Source organism: Lissotriton helveticus, chromosome 3_1, assembly GCF_964261635.1.
Source record: "Lissotriton helveticus chromosome 3_1, aLisHel1.1, whole genome shotgun sequence".
In the NCBI taxonomy this organism is placed as follows: domain Eukaryota; kingdom Metazoa; phylum Chordata; class Amphibia; order Caudata; family Salamandridae; genus Lissotriton; species Lissotriton helveticus.
In genome coordinates this window covers 2,104,320,546-2,104,344,005 of record NC_136061.1, presented here as the reverse complement: position 1 = coordinate 2,104,344,005, position 23,460 = coordinate 2,104,320,546, and the positions used below count along the sequence as shown (strand labels likewise).

The 23,460-nt window shown below is 46.7% G+C and overlaps 1 protein-coding gene and 1 non-coding gene across 2 annotated transcripts in view; one reads left to right on the top strand and one right to left on the bottom strand.

Annotated features, from left to right (window-relative positions):
• SERINC4 (serine incorporator 4) overlaps window positions 1–23,460 on the bottom strand; it is a 273,320-nt gene that overhangs the window by 97,019 nt on the left and 152,841 nt on the right. The gene's annotated exons all lie outside the window — the stretch shown is intronic.
• Window positions 21,916–21,989, top strand: TRNAI-UAU (transfer RNA isoleucine (anticodon UAU)). Its single transcript has one exon. It is a non-coding gene; the product is annotated as a tRNA-Ile (tRNA).

Genomic DNA, 23,460 nt, shown 5'->3' with positions numbered 1-23,460 from the left:
GATAGCCTGGCTGATGAGGGTTATGAACCCCAAACCGGTCCCACGATCCTTGTTTCCGGTCCAGGGAAGACATGGCTTGGCAGTTTGGGCTAGACTGGTCCCAAGAGGCACAAGGTCAGACTGATTTGCATATGGCCATGTCTGAACTGGGGTGGTGGAGTGAGCTAAAAAAATTATGATGGATTAAACCCAGATCAGTTGACTGGGGTTGAGTGTTTGATTTGCTCAGGCACTCAGTCCATCATCCCGTTTGGGATCGCTTTGTTCGCCCTAAGTTGGCAGGGTATGCCCAGACGTGGGTCCCTTGCTCACTCTGCCACTGGATTCAAGATAGCCTGGCTGATGAGGGTTATGAACCCAAAACCGGTCTCAGGATGCTTGTTTCCGGTCCAAGGAAGACATGGCTTGGCAGTTCGGGCTGGACTGTTCCCATGAGGCACAGGGTCAGACTGATTTGCATATGGCCATGTCTGAACTGGGGTGGGGGAATGAGCTAAAAAATGATGATGGATTAAACCCAGATCAGTTGACTGGGGGTGAGTGTTTGATTTGCTCAGGCACTCCGTCCATCATCCCCTTTGGTATCGCTTTGTTCGCCCTAAGTTGGCAGGGTATGCCCAGACGTAGGTCCCTTGCTCACTCTGCCACTGGATTCAAGATAGCCTGGCTGATGAGGGTTATGAACCCGAAACTGGTCCCAGGATGCTTGTTTCCGGTCCAGGGAAGACATGGCTTGGCAGTTCAGGCTGGACTGTTCCCATGAGGCACAGGGTTTGTCCATCATCCCCTTTGGTATCGGTCAGTCACAGCTGTGACAGGAGTGATGTAATATGTGAGGTTTTAAGCAGTTCATTGTGAGGGGCATAAATTACAGTTATGTCAGGTAACTGTAACTGCTGAATTTCACTGGGATTCTACAAATGAAGTGTGAGCCTAACTATAACGTCCCTGTGACCTTTGTTTTTTTAGTGAATTTCTATGGTGTTTTTAATGTTATTTCCTATTGATAGCATTCTTGTAACCTTTGTTTTTTTATGTGAATTTGTAAAGTTTTTTAAATTTTATATCTTATCTGTAACCTATAACCCTTGAGAGTGAGTGTGTGAGTGGTAGCATAGGTCAGTGAGTGAGTGGTTGTATGGGTCTGCCAGTGGATGTATGAGTAGCTGTATGGGTCAGTGAGTAGATGTGGGAATGGCTGTATGGGTCTGTGAGTGGGTGTGTGATTGGCTGTATGGATCTGTGAGTGGTGTGTGAGTGGCTATGTTGGTGTGTGAGTGACTGTATGGGTGTGTGAGTAGCTGTTTGAGTGGCAGCGTGTGGGTTCATGAGTATTTGTGAGTGGCCAAATGGGTGTGTGAGTGGGTTTGAGAAAGTGCCTCTTTTGCATGGTCAGCCCCCACTTTTTGCCGGATTTTGATATGGTTTAAAATTTAGTGCACATGGTCCCTGCCAACCACGTGCCCTGTGCCAGCGCTCTTTCCCTAAAGCAAACTCCCAATTGATACTTCTGCCCCCTGTAAGTCCCTAGCAAATAGTACCCTCAGTACAGAGGGCCTGGAAACCAAAGAGGGTCCCTTGGGACCAAACTCACTGCGACCATGCCACTGCCCTTACAGCCTGGATGCCCTTGTCAGTGAGAAAATGACAAAGTAGGCATGGCATCCTGTCTGGGTGCCATGCCATCTAACACTGCCTGGCAGCATAGGTAAGCCACCGTCTACCAGGCCTCAGAACCCTAAGGTAGGGTGCACTATGCTAAAGGTGAGGACATATCTGCATGAGCAAGATATGCACCAACAACATTGGGAACCATTTCCCAATATTTTAAGTGCCAGGAAAACCATAGAGAGTACATTGGGTGGGAACTCAACAACTCAAGTTCCATAGCTCAAAAATGGATTTACTGAATACAGGAGTTCTTGGTACCAAACTGCTCCTCACAATAAATCCACCCTGATGCCATTGTGGAATTTATTGTACCATGTACCCAGAGGGCACCTCAGAGGTGGCCCCTGAATCTCTACAAACACTGGTGTGCTCTCTGACCAGCTGTAGGCAGTCAGCCACCACCAGGTATTTGTTCTGGACCCCTAGGTGGAGAGTCCCTGCTCGCTGAGACCAGAAACAATGCATATCCTGGGAAGAGGCGTCATGCCTCCTCCCCCAGGATGGGCCAGTGCTTGAAGAGAGAAGCTTCAAAGGCCTACTGCCTTTGTAATACGACCCACAGCCTCTGCTGCTAGCAGCAGATGGCAGCCCCTGGTCTTCACCCCCACTTTTGGCGGGAAAACTGGTGGGAAAAATTCAAAAAGGTAGGAGGTAGCCCACCTCTGCCAACTCCACCCCTAAGGTGGGGAGAAGCGAGGTGAAGCACACTTTTTGTCCCTGCCATATTGAGGGTGTGGAACCTCTCCAATCAGGGCTAGGTCTATGCCCCCCTCCCACAGGATGGTGGCATAATAGAAGGTGTAGTCACCCCAGGTGGGGTGCCAATTGGCCCTACCTATAACAACAAGAAGGGTTTTTGGTGTAAAGGGAAAGGGCTCTCAGCTACTGTTGACGCAAGATAAGTAAGATTCTCAATAGTAGGTGTTGGTGCATGCAGGCGAGGGGATAAGCCCTATAACCCCTCCAGAACGTCTGTTCCAAGAACATACGTTGTAAACATGAAACCAGGATGCCTATTGCACACAACAAGAGAGTAATTCCTTCTCTATTTCGCTAATCCGTGTCTCAATGGACACATTTTCAAAGTAATACACAATTATAGCTGTCAGAGAAAACACAATATCCTGAAAAATATCTCAATGAAAGTCTTCTTTAATATCTTTTGCAGCCAGCCGACACGTGTTTAGTCGCATAATAGTGCGACTCCTCAGGGCTGGGAAGATACAAACAAAATACTATGGAGTATTATATACAAACACATTTTCTTATACATGGATCACAACCTTGGTTATATGTAGTGACTCAGTGGAGGGAAGAACTTGTTTACAAATTGTGTGAGGTGAAATCTTGCTTCACTCGACACTTATTTTGTGGATTGTTTGTTGTGGAAACCAAAGAGTGCGCACCTGTGCGGTGATACTGTGGGTGAAAATGCCAAAAATAAACTAGGTGCTTTTCTTGGGAAAATAAGACTATAAATAATGTGAAATGTGTCTGTTAGACATACACTCTATCATTCAGAATGCCCCCCCGAGGGACTAGTGTGGTCAGGTGCCAATGAAAGACTGTGAGCGAGTATCAAAGATAAGTGGTTCTCTATCATGCTGCTGCGGGTGAGTGCACATACCGCTCACGGTAAGTTTGTGAATAACCGATCATACCTGTAGGGTTCAAACGAAAGGAGAAAAGGTCTATATACAAAAGAGGAGAAGGGAAAAAACAGGAAAACAAGATTTAGACTATGTATTATCGAACAAAACGTAAATTAAAAGACAGACGGGAGGTTGAAAATCTCTACAAACACTGGTGCTCTCTGACCAGCTGTAGGCAGTCAGCCACCACCAGTTATTTTTCTGGACCCCTAGGTGGAGAGTCCCTGCTCGCTGAGACCAGAAACAATGCATATCCTGGGAAGAGGTGTCATGCCTCCTCCCCCAGGATGGGCCAGTGCTTGAGGAGAGAAGCTTCAAAGGCCTACTGCCTTTGTGATACGACCCACAGCCTCTGCTGCTAGCAGCAGATGGCAGCCCCTGGTCTTCACCCCCACTTTTGGCGGAAAAAACTGGTGGGAAAAATTCAAAAAGGTAGGAGGTAGCCCACCTCTGCCAACTCCACCCCTAAGGTGGGGATAAGCGAGGTGAAGCACACTTTTTGTCCCTGCCATATTGAGGGTGTGGAACCTCTCCAATCAGGGCTAGGTCTATGCCCCCCTCCCACAGGAGGGTGGCATAATAGAAGGTGTAGTCACCCCAGGTGGGGTGCCAATTGGCCCTACCTCCTACTTCCATAATACGCCTCCTAAATTTAGTATTTAGGTGGCTCTCTGAGCCCTGGACTCCAGATCAGCTATGACCTAAGAAGAAAGAAGCAGGGCCGGACTGACCATAGCAGACATCAGGTGTATTCATGGGAGGCTGGATGGGTGGGTGCCGGTTTTGCAGTGGTGGAGGCCAGTTTCTGTTACTGGGGGCCAGTTTTGCAGCAGTGCCACAATATTGGCCCCCAGTATCAAAAGCAGCAGAGCTTTACACTGGCACAATTCCAAAACCACAGCTGGTCCGACAAAATTGCCAGGGATGCTTTGGGTTCCCAGTCCAGCCCTAAGTCCCCTACCAACTCACTCACTAGCCCAGCACTGATCACCAGTTAACACCAAGATCCCACCACTAACCATACCTCCCTCCCTAACAACTCCTCCAACCTTCAGCCCCATATACAATCCACACCCCCTTTTCCTCCCTCCCAGACTTCCCGGACATCTCGGGACATCAAACAAACTGTGCATGCCCCCGACTCTCACCGCCTACCTTCTGTGCACTCCCAGACATCTTGGGACATTAACCAAAGTGTACATTCCCTTAACTCCCACACCCACCTACTGCACGCCCCAAGACACTGACAATACCATTTCAAAGGGCCTTACTCTATGCACCCGCCAACCCCATTATTAACAACAAAAGACCTAGTATCTTTTCTTATCACACCTCTTCCGACATCTCGAACCCCACTCCCACCGGCACTCACTCTAGAACTCTGGACATCCCTACCCCACGCATTCTTAAGCAGAACTCCTGCTCTCCCACCTCACTCAATCAAATGCCCATATCCAGGCAAAATGAGCGACCAATGCGCATGGAAAACCAACTAGAAAAAGTATTTCAGGGTCTCACCAATACCTCAGTGAAACTAAACTTATGTATGTATCCCGCCCATTACCACCATCACCCCACTAAATGCAGCAACTAACAACTCCTAAGACAAGCTAAGACACAATCGCACAGCTGGACCACTCCGTCTCATAACAACAAAAGCTCAAAGGCCAAAAAGAACAAGTGCAACAATGTCCATGAGTGGGGCAGAGGAACTATCCAACCATTACAACCTGGCACCAAATAAAAACAACCTCTCCTCCAAGGTCCAGGTTATCACAGGACTAGGGAGAAACCCCAAACCAACGAAAATGATCAGACCACCAACAAACCTCATCAATTTTACCATTAACTTTTTCCCAGCAAGATCTCAATAACTGCCGAGACACCAAATGCATGCTCAAAAACTGCAGATCTGTAACCAAGCATGCAACAGTAATAGCATAATCAATCCTTAACTACGACATTGAGATCGCATTATATCACGGAAACATAGCTAAAAGAATCCTCATACCCAATCATATTCATGCTAGTCCCACCAGGATTTTCAATCATCAAGAAAGGCAGGAAGGGCCACCACAGTGGGGGCATCGCCATTAACCACATGAACAACATCAAAGTGAGGGAAGCAGACACACTCACTAACAACACATTTGATATATATCAGTACCACCATAAGGATGAAAGACAACACCACAATGAACTTTCAACTTTTCTACCACCCACCAGGAAATGCACTCTCCTTCGGCGAACACCTTTAAGACTTAATTGTACACTGCTCAATCTCACACACCAACAAAATCATCCTAGGTGACCTCAACCTTAAGTGGAATGATGAAAGCAATAGTGCAATACAATCCTCAAACAACCTCTTACTTAGTAAACACCTTCTCCAGCACTGCAAAGGTCAAAGCCACAACAAAGGCTCAACCCTAGACACTATCATAACTCATGAAGAAACACTAGCTATTGACAACATCCTCCCTAAAAAGGATCATTCCACAGCCCACCTCGACCAGCTCAGAAGAGAAAGCAGGAAATATAAAAAACACGATGTGAACGAAAAAGCCTCCTTCTTCCATAACGCCCCAGATAAAGAAAAAAATGCCCCAAAGTACTCTTCAACATCATCAAACAGCAAACCTCCAAAACAGCCCCAAAAAACCCTCAGATATTCAAATAATGGTGGGACAAATTGTCCAGTTTCTCCAACGATAAAATTACAAAAATCATGCACTCTCTTCATGATCACAATCAGTCTTCCAAGGGTAACCCCCTTCCCAGGAATGAAGTTAACAACCCCCACCACATGGCCACCCTCATCATCACCTACACATCAAGACAACAACAGATGCACTAGATCCCAAGAGACCCACATATCTCCTAGTAACTGGAAGGTATTCAAATCACTCTTGGAGGCAGACATATCGGCTCTGCTGGCTACGTCCAAACCCTCCTCCCACCTAGCAGACCCACTCCCAGCCTCCTCAGCAAGAAAACTCAATCATTCACTAACCCCACTCACTCTGGACTAAAATTATTACCAGCTCACTGATGACTAGAGTGATGCCTGACTGTCTCAAACTCGGGCAAGTCACACCACTAGTTAAAAAAAAAGAAGCAGACCCAAATGACCTAAATAATAACTTAACTTCTGACCTGTTTACAATCTTCCTTTCCTAGCCACAGCTCTAAAGTGTTCTCTCACAGTTCAACGAACACATCGAAAACAACAATCTCCTGAACCCACACCAATCTGGTTTCTGAAAAGGGTGCAGCATGGAAACAGCTATTTTGAATATAAGATGACCTTCACAAATCACTGGATACAGACCAATGCTGACTGCTCATGCTCCTTGACCTATCAGCGGCCTTTAACATGGTCAATCACAAACTCCTCCTAGACTCCCTCCAAAAAAGGATCAGTGTGGATGAGGTGGTTCACATTCTTCCTACAACCCATTCTCAACAAATAAATATAAGCAACCAGACTTCTGATACAACAGCAATAACCTGGGGTGTCCCGCAAGGCTCTGTCCTCTCGCTCACACTGTGTAATATCTACATGGAACCCCTCACCTACATCCTCAATAAAGCAAACAGAGGTCCTCATATTTGGCATTGAATTTTTGGACACCAAATTGGTGGCCAGAAGAACTAGGGATGCTCCGGGAGCCTACCAGGAAAGCAAAAAACCTAGGAGTCTTAATTGACAATAAACTGACTTTTGAGGACCAGGTGAATGTGGTTACCTCCACTAGCTTCCATCTTCTTAGGATGATACGGAAAAGTATGTCTTTCTAACCCGCAGATAGCCACAAGGTAGTGATAACATCCCTCATTTTATCACGCGTGGACTACTGCAATATTTTATACCTAAACATCCAAAAGAAACATCTTAACAGGCTGCAACTTGGGCAGAACGCAGCAGCAAGACTTTTGACTGGAATACCCAAATTTGTCTCAATTAAAAAAGGATTAAAACTGCTGCATTGGCTCCCTGTCAAACAGAGGATTCAATTCAAATCCTTATGCACAGTTTTCAAAGCTCTCCGTGGGAGAGGTACGGAACACCTAAAATAGTGTTTTAACTTGTATACTCCTAGGCGAGCACTCAGATCGACAGGAGCAAGACTAGTGGTAGTACCTACTTTAAAAAAAGCAAAATGGGTGGAAGAAGTTTCACTACTTGCACCGCTAGGGCATGGAATGAGCTTCCTTACCACCTCAGGAACACAACAGAACTGTTAACTTTTAGGAAGGGACTTAAAACTTGGCTTTTTACCTCCTAAGCTAACTAACACCCTGACAACCGAAGGCAGCACTCAGCGCTAGAACACCTTTGGTTAACCATAGCGCTTAAGAAATATAATTAACATAACATAACAAACATCCTCTTCCATCTATACGCAGATGACACCCAGTTATACATGGAAACCTACTCACTAGGCAATAAAAACTGGCTAAACTCCACCCTCAAGAAGTCCAGCACTGGCTATCTTGCAACCCCTTAAACCTCAACCAAGACAAGATCGACATTCTCCTCATATCAGAAGTGTCCCCCAGATGCAAGATTGGATAAACTCCATTGATGCTCTCAACTGCAATCTAACGCTAGCTGACTTCGTCACATCTCTAGGAATTACACGGGACCTCAAACTGACAATGAAACATCACATAAAGAATAGTGCAAAGAGTGCCTTTTAGATACAGACCCTTTTAAACAAAATCAAATCCTACCTACCGCCTAATGATCTCAAGTTTGCCATGCAAGCTCTAGAGCTGTCTAGATTATACTACAGGGACACCACTCTCACAGGCGCTGCTTACTCTCACCTTGCTCCCCTCCAAACCACGCTCAATGCAGCAGCCAGAATGCTCACAGGAATAAAAAAATATGACCATATCTTGCTTGCCCTGAAAGAACTGAATTGGCTCCTGATTGAAGCCTGATGCAGCTTCAGAACTGCTTATCTCACTCACAAAGCCCTCCACACTGGGAAACCTGCCTATCTTGCCTCAAAACTCAAAAAGGAAGGCCAGATGAGAAGCCTAAAAAGCTTAATCACCCTACTCATTATTCCACCCAAAGTCCATAAACAAAAAACGCGGACATGCTCATTCTCGAGCAATTCCCCCAAAATATGGAACTCTATACAAACACATAACAGGACAAACCCCTCCTTCTTGAGCTTTAGGAGATAGCTAGAGGATCTCCTCCTCAGCCGACACCTCAACTAGGGGGTCATCAATCGCCGGTGACAGGCTCTCCAACCCTTGCTCTCTCTATACCCCGTCTTGCTATTTCTCTTCCCTCGTGACAACCACTGACTTGATTGGACTTGAATCAGTTGTCCTGATTTTACCTGTTTTTTTATTTATTTTATGTGTACATGTGCCACTGTAAAGCGCTCTGATACACTCGAGTCCTGCCAGCGCTATATAAAACTCTTAAATGAATCAAAAAATCAACTAATAGTTTTAAAGAGCAGTAGGTGAGAGGGCATCCTCTTTATGATTTTCTATATGTCCCCTGGTACTTTCTCACAAGGCGACATGGCTGTTTTCAGGTGCTAGATATGCTGCACTCGTAGAGGTGGGTGAACCACTGAAGACTCAAGCCTGGGTCGAATCAGATATCTGTCTCTTAATCAGACCGAGATCCTGAGGGTCTCTCGAGTGCGAAGCGAAGGCTCGCTTCTGTCTCCCCTGCATCCCTCTCGAGCATATCATATGATTCTGCAAGCATCAGCTGGCGGCCAGTTCCACTGGTTATCTGCATTTTCACAATTAAATGCAAAAAATCCATGCCACTGGCCAGCCCCTCTTCTGCTAGAACTAGGGGGCTTGGATCATTGTATGATAGTGCACAAGAGGGACACAGGGTGGGCAGAAAGGAAGGTACATTTGGCAGAGGATATTTTTTGCAGACATTTCAATTCAAACTGGGGCCAAAGGGCTCGACTGAGAAACAAAGAGTGAAGGAGAGAGTAGGGTTAAAGCCAGCGGATAAGAGGGAGGTGATGGGCCACCGAGAGTGAGAGGAAAAGAAAGTGAGAGCAGTGCTTCATTTGAGCAGGTGGTTGCAAATGCGGCCCACCAGAATTTATTTTTGGGGAAACAGCACTTATTTTTTCTCTACATACTTTGATCCAAAGTAAGAGAGAGGAAAACACAAAAGGGAAAAGAAGGAGCAATAGAAAGGTGACAAACAAAGACAAAGAGCTGAAAGTCTCGATGAAAAAGAGCCTGCAAGAGTGTGATAAAGGAGCACGGAGTCTATCGGTGGATAAAAGAGGCCTGAGTTCGAATCAAGACCAGCCTTGGCATTTGGCGCACTCGATAGCCATAGGCTTTTAAGCAAAACTTGGCCCGAGAACTTATTGTTTTACAAATTAAGCTTTTTAATATGAGAGAGAGAGGAGATGAAAAAAAAGAGAAAGAAAGGGGAGAAGGATGAGAAAGAAAGCGAAAAGCATAGAGAGAGAAAGTAGAGCCATAAAGAAACAGGCGAGAGCAAGTGGCCTATGAAGAGAAAGAGAGGCAGATGGAGAAACAGAAACGGCAAAAGAGTGGAAATGAGGTAGACAAGACAGACAGCAAGGTGGCGGAGAATGCGAGACAGTGACAGTGTTTAGATGTCAATATTGTGGTTCCTGGTTCAGCTCTGACTCGGTCCTTCCCAGGGTCGGATTGGGATCACAATTTGGCCCGGGGACGTGACTCACATCTAAGGGGCGTGGCCCACATTCAAGGGGCGTGCCCTTTCGTAATACCAGTCGGGAGTCCCTGCTCCCGACTGGTATTACGGTGCTTGTGTCATTGCATCCAGATATGTAAAACAAGTAACATTACACCTACAAGCAGCCAGGACTATTGGCTTTGTCAATGGTTGTTAGTTGCATAAGAAAAATCAAACACCATTTGCACAGACAAGGAATGAAAGTAGGAGGATACTGTTCTTGTGCAGGACACAGGGCCAAGGTGACAATGGCCTACATGCTGAGCAACTAAAAAAACAGCAAGGCCCCTTTCTGTCACAAAATTATTCGAGCCCTCCAGCGCAGGAGCACCTGAAAAGCAGCGAAGCCCCTGCTATTACTAACCTACTTAGCCCTCCCCAGACCTTCAGCTGAGGAGCACATGAACAGAGGTAAGGCCCCTGCAATTAGTAAATTAATCAGCCCTCCCCATCCCTCCAGGCCTCAGGGCAATGTCCTGGCAGGGGAGCACAAAACACAGCTGCTGGGTCATCCACGGTAGCCAGGGGGAGGCTGAGGTGAAGATGGTGCGAGTTCCAAATATCACCTGGTCCCCACAGAGAGACCCATTCTTCCTCGCCCACTATGCCCTGAATGTGAAGGGCTGTGGGCGAGGTGTTAAGACTAACACTGTTTCTGGGCTGCGTGGGCCCCAGGGGGCCCGAGGTGAAAATGGCTCAAAGGTCTGCGCAAAACCTGGCCCCCAGGGAGTCCGATTCTTGCAAACAATCAGCCCTCCCCACCCCACCCGCAGCGTGATTGCTTGGCTGGGCAGGGGTGAAGGAGAGGCCACAACTGATGATTGCTGTAGGGCCCCACAGCGAGGCTGCTTTCATTTCTCTGTCTCCGTGCCCTCTGTGGGCAGGTTTTGTTTCTCCCCTGTCCCAGTCCACAGAGAGTGGACTGGGACAGGGGAGAATAAACCGTCCCACAGAGGGCACTGAGACACCGGCCCTTCGGCCAATGCCCGAATGCCCTCATTGCCAAACTGCCCCTGGTCCTTCCCATGAATTCTGTGGCTTGCGCACCTCTATGCATATGCTTCTTTCCTGTAGTGGTCTTCATACAGTTTGAAGCACTGAGCCAGGAGCACAAGGCCTTTTATGACTTGAGCAGGGAGCCTCGCAAACACAAAGTCCCAGATGGATTAGACGACTGGTTCAGTTTTTAATGGAAGAGGCCTCACAGCCCAAGCTGTCGACTTTGCGGGCTGCCCCGTGTACCCGAAAAAGACCCTCCTAAGAGGGCAGCCCCCTGTTAGTGCCACATGAGGGCACTGTTTGCGACCCCCTAGTGTCCGCGTGAGTGTCACTTCCGAGCAGGAGTGGGCGTGGGGTGAGGTACATATACCTCTCCCGCCCACTGGGCGCCCTCTTTTCCCGCTGCCTTGACGCCGTTTAGATGTTGGACCTTCTGAAGCTGTCTGCGGTGAGTGCGTTTCACCTCCGCCACCCCCCCCCCTTCCTCCGGGGCATGGCTGCAAGGCCTGGCCATTGCCGTGGCAGCGGGCGTCATGTTGGGGTAGGACAGCTCCCGGTTTGCAAAGGGAAGCGGCCCCTCCACTGGTCGTGGTCAGCATACTGCATGTAGTATCCGGCTGGATACAGTCTAGTGTTCCAAAGCTGATGTAACCCACACTAGACACCCACCCACCACAGACGTCACCAGTCAGGTGACCCTGTTAATAAAAGGGGGCCGGGCGCACGTGCCCGGGGCCAGTTTACTACCCTCTATATCACAGTGTCTGCGTCAGTCACTCTCAGGCATGTGGGCCTGAGGCCCAACACCACACTGGCGACGAGGGTGGGATCTTATCTCACGCGTGAACAGGCTACCGCGTCCCGGTTCATCGGGGTGGGAGTGCAGCCCGACCCACCTGGACGAGCGCCCTCCAGTCTACCTCTGCATCTACAGCCAGCCACCCCCATACTGACCCAGCGGCTGCCCTTCACACTGGCCAGCCGGGCAGCGAATCATCGGCTGGTAGAGAGGAGTCTGCTAAGGTCAGTGCTGGCTCGAGGCGAACGCAAGGGCTGAGACCGGCACCACAGGAGGTGAGATGCTGCCCGCGCTGGCACCGCCCATGTGGGGTGAGGTTCTGTGATTATCGAACCGGACTCCATTTTGTTTGAGTTGTTTGTAACGCCATTTTGTGTTGCCCTCACGTAGGCCTATGGAGGTAACCGAACGAACAAAGTTGCATGGGCTTCGTTGTTCATGTACGTATTAACTAGTTTTTTTTTGGACTTGTGAGTGAACTGCAGGACGCTGACCCCGTCACCTGAAACTGACCCTTTGCGAAGCCAATTTTCCTGGCTGATCGTTGTCTGAGATTGCCAATCAATGTTCAGGATATCGTTAACTTTATTGCTCATGTACATATCTTATCCTATTCAGCATCTGAACTATTTCCTTTTCTTATGTCTTTTCATTACATGGATAGTGCTTTCAACTATGGGTTTGTCCGGCTTGTGGAAATCGAATTTGGGACATTCCTAATAATTAACTTGTGGGTTGGTACAATGTAAAGTGAGCTTTTATGATGTGATAATGTGTGGGAAAATGTATTTCGTTCATCAGTATTTGTTGCAGTGGGTGTGCATTTGTAATTAGCAAAATATGTATAAAAAGAGAGGTCTTGCTCTACGAAAATTGAGCAGTTTCCTGAGTTGTACACCGTGTTGTATTGCTGGGATTACTATTACTAGCTGCAGCTAATAAATTTGATCTTTGACGCCATCCAGAAGTATTCCGTGTCTCTGTATACCAAGAGAACCCGAAGACTTTGGGCGTGCCCCTGGCGCCGCTGGGTTCTAAAACCCGGTTCTTCAGTTGGCGCCCAACGTTGGGCGACTTCAGCGGTACCGGTCCAAGCCCGAGGATCGTGAAGAGCCCCGTGAGGAAATTCTGGAGGAAGGCCAACCACATCATCGACCCCTGTATGTCGACGTGGACCGAAAGTTTTTACTGCGAGGCCTCCCGCTTTCCGACGGCTACGAAGGACTGCTGCCCTGACTGCCGCCCTGTCTTGGACCCTCGATTGATGCTTTGTAGAGCGAGACGACAGACGGTCTTCTGGTGGCGTGACAGATATTTTGGTTAAGTATAAGTGGGTCGCTCCCACGACTTTGTTTTGGTTCTTGGTTTTGATTCGGTTATTGCAATAGTCAAAGCCGAGGGGCTCGTATATTTACGAGTGTATCGATAGTTGATAACCCCTTGAAGTTTGAAACTAGATTAGTGAGCTATAAAATGTCTGGTCTTAGCAAAATTAGGAAATGGTTTAGTTGTGGTTGCAACAGGGATTCCCGATTGGAGGATTCGTGTCCGAAACCTCCGGTTGGAACTCCGACTTATGAGCTCTATTCAAAACACGGAGTGGGTCCTATTACTTATAACGAAGTATGGGTTCGCTATACGAGGAAAGATGGTGTTTTACGATGGCCCCAATATGGTAGTTTTGAATTAAATATTTTAGATAATTTGGAAGTTGCGCTATTTAAGAAGAAAGCCCGGCCGGCAATGTTTGACTCTTTCAGCCTCTGGCGTAAGGAAGCCAAACAGCGAGAAATTAAGCAAGCAAAGAGAGATAGGAAAGATAAGAATATGTCAGTACTACAAGCTGCTAGGCAGTTTAAGGAAGATGGAGAAGAGCGTGCGAGTGAAGTCTCAGATAGACAACGTTGCATGGCCATCGATAAATGTTATCCGGCCTTGCCACCTTCCCTTTCAAAAGTGACTGAAGACTCTGAAAAAGATCCTTTGATGTCTCATTTACTGAGATTACCACCCCCTTATGTGCAAGGTGCTACTGCGCCTCCATTACCCCCAGTTGTTGCACCCTTTGTTGCTCAGCCCCCTGCTGTTGTTCAGCCACCCATTGCACAGATAGTTCTCCCTCCTACGGCGCAGCCCCCTCTAGGGCCGCCAGCTTTGTCACCAACTTTGCCTCAAACTCCTTTGCCTTCCACTCCTGTATCTCCGACTTCTGTTACTTTTGTCCCTACGCCTCTTTTGCCTCAAAACACTCTTTCTCCTGTCCTTATGGTAACTTCTTCTCCTTCTGTTCGACAAAGAATGACTGAGACTGTTGCTGGTCTTTTGTCTCCACTTTTTGGGTCACTGAATATGACCCCTGTTTTGTAACGTAAGCAGAGTCGTAGTCAGTTTCCTGGTCCCGAAGAGCGGGCAGTGTTGGATCTTTTGGCTCGTAGATGGATTTTAAATGCTTCCAGGTATAATTTACAAGCGGTTATGGAAGTTTTCTTACAGTGGGAGCCGCCTAAGCAAAGGTATGTTTTTGATGTAATGTGTATGTTTCTCCGTCAGGAATGGGAAGATAATGAGTTGGGTCCGATTCCGCAGGAAGTGCTTGATGTTCAGTCCGAATTTGCTAAAGGGACGATAGTGGAGTCTGATGTTGAGGAAGCCGTAGAACCAATACTTGTTTTTAGGTCTATATTACCGCCTCAGACACTGTACGAACCTGATTCCTCTGTTAGGAGGAAAGTGAAGTAGTATCCTATGAGAGAGGTTCCCCCTGTATGGAGAGAGGAAGTTGTTGCTAATGTTAATCAGGGTATTCAGGGTGTACCGACACATTTTCAGCGAGTATGGGTACATGTCCCTTGGAAAAGAGCAGAGGTCTTGGCTCTTAAGCAGACCTTACCTGACCCCCGTAATAATCCTGCCGGTTATTACAAGGCGTTGTCCCAGACAGTTGATGCATGTATTATGAATTTAGCTGACATAGATATGTTGATGGGTAATATAGTTCCTCAACCTTTGTGGGCGAAGATTCGTCATGAGAATCATGCGCAAGAATTAGGAGATACATGGGCTAATATTGTTGCTGCAGATGGTCGGCAGGTAGGAGATGCCAAACCTGAGCCCTTGGTTGCAGAATTACCTGGTAGGATTATTAATTTGATGAAAACTATGATGCCTCCTTTGCGAGTGAATTGGGACAAGTTAGCCACATGCAAACAAAAGAAAGACGAGAGTGTGTCTGATTTCTTCACGAGGTTTGAAGAAACGTTTATTGATCATAGTGGTCAGGACATGAGCACTGAAGGTGGTCAACGGTTGTTCGTGGACAAATATGTCTTTAATTTACTTCCCGAACTTTCTAATAAGTTAAAGGATTCTGAGAGTTCATGGGCTGTTTCTTCGTTGGCCCAGATATTGGCTACTGCACAATATTATGAGAATAGGGATAAAGATGAGAAGGATAAAGTAGAGAAGAAGACTAGAGAATTAAAGACGAAAGTTCTTTTGCAGCAAGCTTATCTGCCTCGTCCGAATCAACCTCAGTTTCAGCAACCTCCACAGTTTCAGAGATTATTACAGAAACCTGAGTTTTTCGCTCCGCGATTTCTGCCAGGACCTAATCAGTGTGCTTACTGCAGAGAGGAAGGTCATTTTAAGCATAGTTGTCTTATTTTGCTACAGCGTACGAATGGTGTATCTAGTCAGAGAGGTCATGGTGGTTTCCAACAAGTTACTAGGGGTAGGGGACGTGGTGTGTTTCCTCGGAATGAGCGTTCCTTTCCCCCTCAGAATTCTACGAATTGTTTTGACGGACAGAATGTTCCGACTGTTCAGTCTGCACAGTACTACGTTGATGATTATTATGTCGAGAGTGAGAGTGCTGGTTATAATGATAGTTAGGACAGCCATGGGCAAAGAGAGGGAGTAGTGTCAGTTCCAGTAGAACAGAGTGGACCTTATGTTGAAGTGATTACATTAGGTGTGGCAGAACCTTTTCTTTTGGATACTGGTGCGACAAAGAGTTCTATTATGCACTCTAAACTTCCTGGCGCACCTTTGTCTGGCTTGACCAACGTTTTTGTAGGATTTTCTGGCGCCCCAGTTTGTAACCCGGTTGCTAATCCTTTGCCCCTTTCTATTGGTCCTTGTGAATTGGAAGCTCCCCTTATTCTAACGATTGGTTGTGGTGAGAATCTGTTGGGTTTGGACTTGCTGAAAAGATTGTATGCGACATTACATTGTTCTCCTTTGGGGTACATCTTACAGTGGGTAAGAAAGTGATTTCTCCGATGTATTTGTCTAAAGATTGTCTTCCACTGGAATTGCGTTCTCTTCCTGATACACTTTGGGCTACAGGTCCCAATGATGTTGGTCTTTTGCAGATTCCACCCTATGTTGTTACCCTTAAGTCAAATGCTAGGCTACCTCGTATTCCACAACATAAAATATCTAGTGATGGCGAGAGAGCTCTTTTGGCGATCATTTATGATTTGGTTGAGAAGGGTGTAATTGAAGAAACGAGAGGTAACGTGTGTAACAGTCCTGTTTTGCCTGTCCTTAAGCATACTGATGCTTCTCAGCCACCTGTGTACCGGTTTGTGATCGATCTTCGAGAGGTAGATAAGATTGTCGTGCCACAGTTTCCTGTTGTCCCTGACATTACTGCTTTGTTGACTCTGATCCCTGCTTCAGCTGCTTGGTTTTCAGTTATCGATCTGAAGAATGCTTTCTTTAGCATTCCGATCGCTGAGGAAAGTAGAGATAATTTTGGCTTCTCTTTAGGAGGCCGCAGCTTCCGGTTTAAGAGAGCTCCTCAAGGTTATTGTGAAAGTCCCTCCATCTATAGTCAGGCGTTGAAACTCAGCTTGATAATTTTGTGTTGCCTTCTGGTGCTACTCTTATCCAGTATGTTGATGATCTACTGGTTGCTGCTGATGACGAAGAGATTTGTAAAGAAGCTACTCTTTCTTTGTTACGACATTTGTCGGACCTTCATCATAAAGTGTCACCTTCAAAGTTACAGTATTGCCGACAAGAAGTAACCTACTTAGGTCATCTCTTGTCGAAGGAGGGAAGAAGATTGACCCCAGAACGAATTCAAGCGATTGCCCAAATGACTGTACCATCCACACAGAGAGAAGTGCGTGCCTTTTTAGGTATCACTTCATATTGTAGACAGTGGATCCCAAATTTTTCCCTGCTAGCAAAACCTCTGTTGGCGTTGACTCTTAAAGGTACTCCGTATCCTCTCCCTTGGTCTGATGATTGTCAGAAAAGTTTTTCTGAATTACGTGATGCATTGGGGTCTGCTCCGGATTGGGTACTCCTGACTACAGTAAACCTTTCACACTGTATGTACACGAGAGAGAAGGTTGTGCATTGTCAGTGTTGATGCAACAATTTGGAGACAAGCAGCGCCCATGTGCGTATTTTTCAGCGACGTTAGATCCAGTAGCTAGAGCGTTGCCGAGTTGCCTGAGAGCTACAGCGGCGGCGGCTGTTTCTATTCGACAGTCTGCTGGTTTGGTATTGGATAATACATTAATTGTGATGGTCCCACATGCAGTGGATACTCTAATGAATAGGATGAAGACTCAGCACCTTACTAGTGCACGTCTGTCAGGATATGAGTTGACGCTTTTGGCTAGCCATGTGCACATCAAAAGGTGCAATGTGTTGAATCCAGCTACGTTGTTGCCGATTTCTGTAGAGACAGATGTTCAGGAACAGCATGATTGTGTTCTCCGGACAGAGGAGGAAACAAAGGCTAGAGTTGATTTAAAAGATACTCCTCTTTCGAATGTTGATGGTATCCTATGGGTAGATGGTTCATGTTTTAAGCTTTCGAATGGAGAGACGACTGCAGCATATGCCGTCACAACTTTACATACAGTTGTTGAGACAGCACGTATAGCACAGAATTCAGCGCAAGCAGCAGAGTTAATAGCATTGACTAGAGCGTGTGTATTGTCAGAAGGAAAGCGAGTGAATGTTTATACTGATAGCCAGTATGCGTTTGGTGTGGCCCATAGTTTCGGCCGTTTGTGGAGAGAGAGAGGATTTCTTACTTCTCATGGTACGAAAATTCAGCATGGGCAAATGGTGAATGAACTTCTTGAATCACTCACCCTGCCAAAACAGATTGCAATTGTGAAGTGTAGTGCGCATAAGAAGGTTGTGGATGATGTGGGCCGAGGAAATGCGTTTGCGGATGAAGTTGCGAAGGAAACGGCAAAAGATATGATGAGTCGAATGTATGTTGCGGGCCCTGCTAATTGGGTTATGGCTGGTGGAATGTGTGAAGACACAATAGAAAGTGTGAAGTTGATTCAGGCTGAAGCTACGGAAAAAGAAGTAAGTGTGTGGAGAGAAACTACGGGTATGTTGGATTCGACAGATTGTTGGGTTGAGTTGTCGGAGCACCAGCGATGGTTGTTGCCTGATGCGTATGTGCTCCCAGTGGTTACTATGGCTCATGGAATGGCTCACATCAGCTCGAAAGGGATATGCAAGTTGTTGGCTCCAGTATGGCAGAATGCTGGAATTCCTAAATGTGCTGAGAATGTGGTGAAGCATTGTATGATTTGCTTGATGCATAATCCTGGCAAGGGAACCCCAACTCCAGCTGGTCATTTTGCTCCACCAACGTATCCGTTTGAAGTGATACAGCTAGATTATATTCACATGGAGAGATGCAACAATTTGAAGTATGTCCTTGTGGTTGTTTGTGCCTTTTCCAGATGGTTAGAGGCCTACCCCCTAAAGGATAATACTGCCTTGTCCACAGCTAAGATTTTGCTCAAAGAGTATTTCCCTATGTATGGTTTGCCGAGAATTGTATGGAGCGACAATGGGAGTGAATTTGTGGGCCAGATCATGAAGAAAGTGTGTGCGGGTTTGGGTATCAATCAGAAATTCCATGCTGCGAATCACCCCCAGTCAGCAGGTCTGGTCGAGTGCTATAACGGCACGTTGAAGCTGAAATTAGCTAAAATATAAGCGTGCACTGGTCTTACATGGCCAGATGCCTTGCCATTGGCCCTTTTGTCAACAAGGACGACAGTACATTCTCGTGTGGGACTTAGCCCATATGAAATTGTTTTTGGTCGTCCGGCCAATGTTTGGGGTGTGCCAAGGCCTAAGAAGTATCGCGACATTGAGTACCCTATGTTGGTGGATTACTTACATGACTTGACTGCTAAATTACGTGTTCTCCACCAACAGGTCTATGACATCTTACCAACAGTGACTGCAGATCCAGGCCACACAATTCAACCTGGTGACTTTGTTCTTACGAAGAACTTCCAACGAACTAAGAACTTGGAGCCAAGATGGACTGGGCCGTATTTAGTTTTATTGTCAAATCGGACTGCAGTTAGAGTAGCTGGTAAAAAGAATTGGGTACATGGTACCCATTGTAAGAAAGTTCCGTTGCCCTTACCTTATGACAAGTGGGTGCGGGGAGGTGTAGCAGATTCTGAATGTGAAATAATTCCTAGATTTGTACCTTTTTAGCGACGCACATTTGGAATGGACTCAGTCAGAATGTGCGGACGATGATATTCTCCAAGCTTCTGTGCCTCCACATCTAAGACTGGACACAACGGATCCGGAAACACTTTTTCAAGAGCAAACTGTGCCTGGCAGAGAGCATTACAACCTAAGGCCGAGAAAGGACAAATGAATGGACAAATAAAATTTGAATTTTTGTTGTAAGTTACACCTTTTTCAGACAAGAGACTATTTTTCTTTTTCTTTTTCGAGTCACCATCCGGACTCAGCTGCAGGGTCGCGGTACAGCCTTAAGGGGTGAGCCGCGAATTGACGAAAGGTCTGTGGTTCATGGTCGTTAGTACGATCTTGACGTACACTTAAGTGAAGAAGGTAATAGCCGCAAGCAGCACGTTAGAGGATGGAGTCTTTTGTATCTGAGAAAAGTGTTGAGAGAATTGATTTTAAAATGAAAATGTGTACATTGGTCTGTAGCAAATGTTTGATATTGTGTTTTTTGATGCTTTTGAATATTACATTGGTTTGTGTGGGTTGGATTGTCTATATTACACAACAGACGCCTGTACCTACGTCCCAACCTACTCTTTCTTTTCCTACTGTTCCTTCGTATGAGTTTCACACTTTGCCTGAACATGAGCAGACACGAAGATCAGAATTTGTTAACAATTCATTTATACAGTTGTTGCATCAGCATCAGCTAGTAGTAAATACAACGAACTGCTGGGTATGTGGTCTTATGCCTCATACGACAGATAAGGGAATGCCATATTTGGTTTTGCCGTTTTCGCCTAATGGGTCAGTGTGGGCACTCCAAGCAATGTTTATTTATGCGAATGAAGCATCTCCTGTACGTTCCATCAAAGATAATGCGAGTAATAATGCCTTGATACAGGGAATAGTAGATATGATGAGAGATATTGATGCGTATAATGCTATCCCTAAGGATGAAGTACGAGCATATACTGGTTGAAACAAGGCTGGATATAGCATTAGTCTGACAGAAGGAGAGACGAAAAGATTTCTCCACCTATTTGGATTGTGCCCCACCGAGGTCACCTTTGTCTGCAAGGTAATGGTCAGAATCCGAGAGCTCAGCTTGGTAAGAGTGCGTGTGTTCACACCTATGTCTATGCATCCCAGAGTTCTCCACCGTTCGTGCCAGCTAAAGGCACGTATTTTGTTGGTCACGACAGAGCCTATACATGGTTGCCACCTGATTTTTCAGGTACATGTTATGTGGCATTTTTGCTTCCCCCTACATACACTGCTGTTTTCAATTACCATAAGACAAGATATGGTAGAGGTGTCATCGATGCGAAAGATACTGTCGCACAAGAAGCTGGAGACTTCTTTAAGGGTTTCGTGCCCTTTTGGGGTCCTATGGCCAATAGTAGGAATATTCGTCAGCTTACGAGAGTGGTTGAGGCCACTAAAAATGAAACTGCTGGTGCCCTTAGCAATATTACAGCCGAGCTTCAAGCGGATCGTCTTATGACGTTACAAAACCGTATAGTTTTAGTTATTATATTAGCAGATAGAGGTGAGGTATGTAAATTGATCGGGTCTATTTGCTGTGTTTTCATTCCAGATAACGCCCCGACAGTGTACCAAACCATCTTGAGGTTACATAAGTCTGCCGGGGAGGGTTTTCTGGGTGGCAGCTTCCCCGACTATTGCACAGGTTGTTGTTTACACAGAGTGGGGGCAGGTTAGCAGGCCTCCTCTTGTCAGGGTTTGGGGTGTTGATGGGGTCTTTTAGCTCGCGTACGAATAGGCTCTATCCTGTCAGCTTGGGTGTGAGTTTGAAATTCCAAATAGGGTGCTGGTACCCTAATATGGTTGGAATAGAGGGTTAGGATCACAAAGACTGACTACTATCAGAGCACATTTTGTATAGTTAAGAGGGTACAGGTACACTAACCATAGCTTTACATCATGTCTCCAATCCAGAACAGCATGATGCAGGTTGCTTCAGTTAAGCAAAATATCCTTGGAAGCGGTCAGCTAACAAGGGGACTAATGTCCCAATTTTGGCCTAGGGAGACGGGCGGATGTGGTGCTCCCTTACAAGGGGTAGGGAGAAGAGCACATTCCGACCAGGCTTGGCTAAAGGGTATTCTGTTACACCCAGCTGGGAGATAGATGTATGGCCCAGTATGTCTGGTCATCACTTACCTGGCCCTTCGGGAGAGGGGTGCTCTGGTTCATGCTGTCAGCATGCCCCTTACCATTTTGGGGTTAAATGGGTTTGGAAGGTATGATTAAATGTCAGACTTGCAGGTCCTGGCAGGCAACTTTGCAAGCAGTCTTTTGAAGGGGCAGCAAGCCAAGCGTTCCGGGCAGGCTTGTCAGTGGAGCGCATCATGCAGGTGGGACAAGGTGAATCCCAATGTGTTAAAGGGTACATCCGTCAACAGCCACCCAGGGGAGTGGCCGGATGACAGGTTAGGTGTTTTAAGTACAGGCGAATAGTGAGTATACCATAGGCACCACTGCGAGGCACCTGAGGTTTGTTGGGGTGCAGTGTAATTAGGCAAATACGTGCAAGCCTTGGCCAGTTAGCTCAGTTGGTTGGAGCGTGGTGCTTATAACGCCAGGGTTGTGGGTTCGATCCCCGTACGGGCCAGAATTTTGGATTTGTTGTCTAGAATGGTGTGCAGTGCTCAACAAAGAGTGGTTTGCAACCAAGCATTTCTTCAAGTTGCCAGGACCAACGGTCTGGGGGGAGGGCCTTCTGGGTGTCCTGTGAGTGGGGGTCCCAGGCATGCACTGGAACAGCTTGCTGTAGAGGCTGTGACACAGACTAGAGGGGGGGGGGTCTCTCCTCCAAACAATATTGGCCATACACCTGGGAGGCAATGACTTCACTTTCCTGGGTAGGAGGGCAATCAGGGCAAACCATGAAGACCTCGCGCAGGAGGGTTAACAGCGCAATGCGCAAATTCACCGAACAAAGGGGGTTTGGCTTCATCCGGCATGGGTTACTGCACACCAAGTCCATAAGGTGTTTTTGATGAAGATGGGATACACCTGTCCAGAGTGGTAATGGACCTATTCTTGCTTGATCTGGGTGAGGCCTTGGAATCAGCAGGGTGTAGGTAACTAGGCCTATCGTGGTGGGAGACCCTGGGGTGACTGTGGCCACACCCAGCGCTGTGGCGGAGTTGCAGGGCGATCCAGAGGCTGCATGGTACAGAGGGGTAGCATGAGCACAAGAGTGCAAAGGCCAAATATCCCCAGGGAGGTCCTCGCGTTGAACCCTGCAGGAGCGGTGGCGCCCTGTTAGTCCTACGGGTGGTTGTGGTGAGGTTCTGTGAATTCTGAACCCATGGGTTCCATTTTGTGTATGGTAGCCATTTTGTGGTTGCCCTCACATAGGCCATGATTGTGGCTGAAACTAGTCTTTTAAGGACATGTAGACCTTAGCTTGAGTTCATGCTGACTCCTGTTTGACCTGAGTGAACTGACCCTGTTGCCTGAAGCTGACCTTGTTAAACCAGTTCCTGCCCTTCCTGATCAAGATTGAGGATCAAAGCACAGGACAGTGTAGAGTTTGGTATGCACACACACACCCCTTATACTGCTTCTTATCTGTTTTCTGTTCCTTCTTTTATGGTCTGTTTATGATATGGGTTGTGGTCCTTTTATTATGGGTTTGTCCGGCTTGTGTAAGAAGGAATGTTAGGCATTTTGCATGCTTGCAAAAGCTAGGACTGCCCCTTACTTGTATGCTGAAGTTTGCATATAAAAGGCCTCTGTTTTCTGTATTCTTCAGACTACCTCATTCAGTTGCTACGGCTTCTGTGTGACGTGGCCTCACTTATTAAATTTAATAAAGATGTCTTTTCATATTTTCAGCTTCTGTGCCAAGTTCTTTTTTATTAGTAAGTATTCCCTGAGAATGAAGATTTCAGTTCTTCAAATGGCGCGGCCAACGTGGGCTTCATCAGAGAAGTGACTTTCTGTGGGAGTGATCTTGTCAGGAGACTGAAATCTACTGAGGAGGACAGAACAGGATTCTACTAAGGAGGTACTCTGTGCACAGGGATTCTGGAAATTCTTTGTTTCTGCAGCCCAGTATATTTCTGATCTTCCTG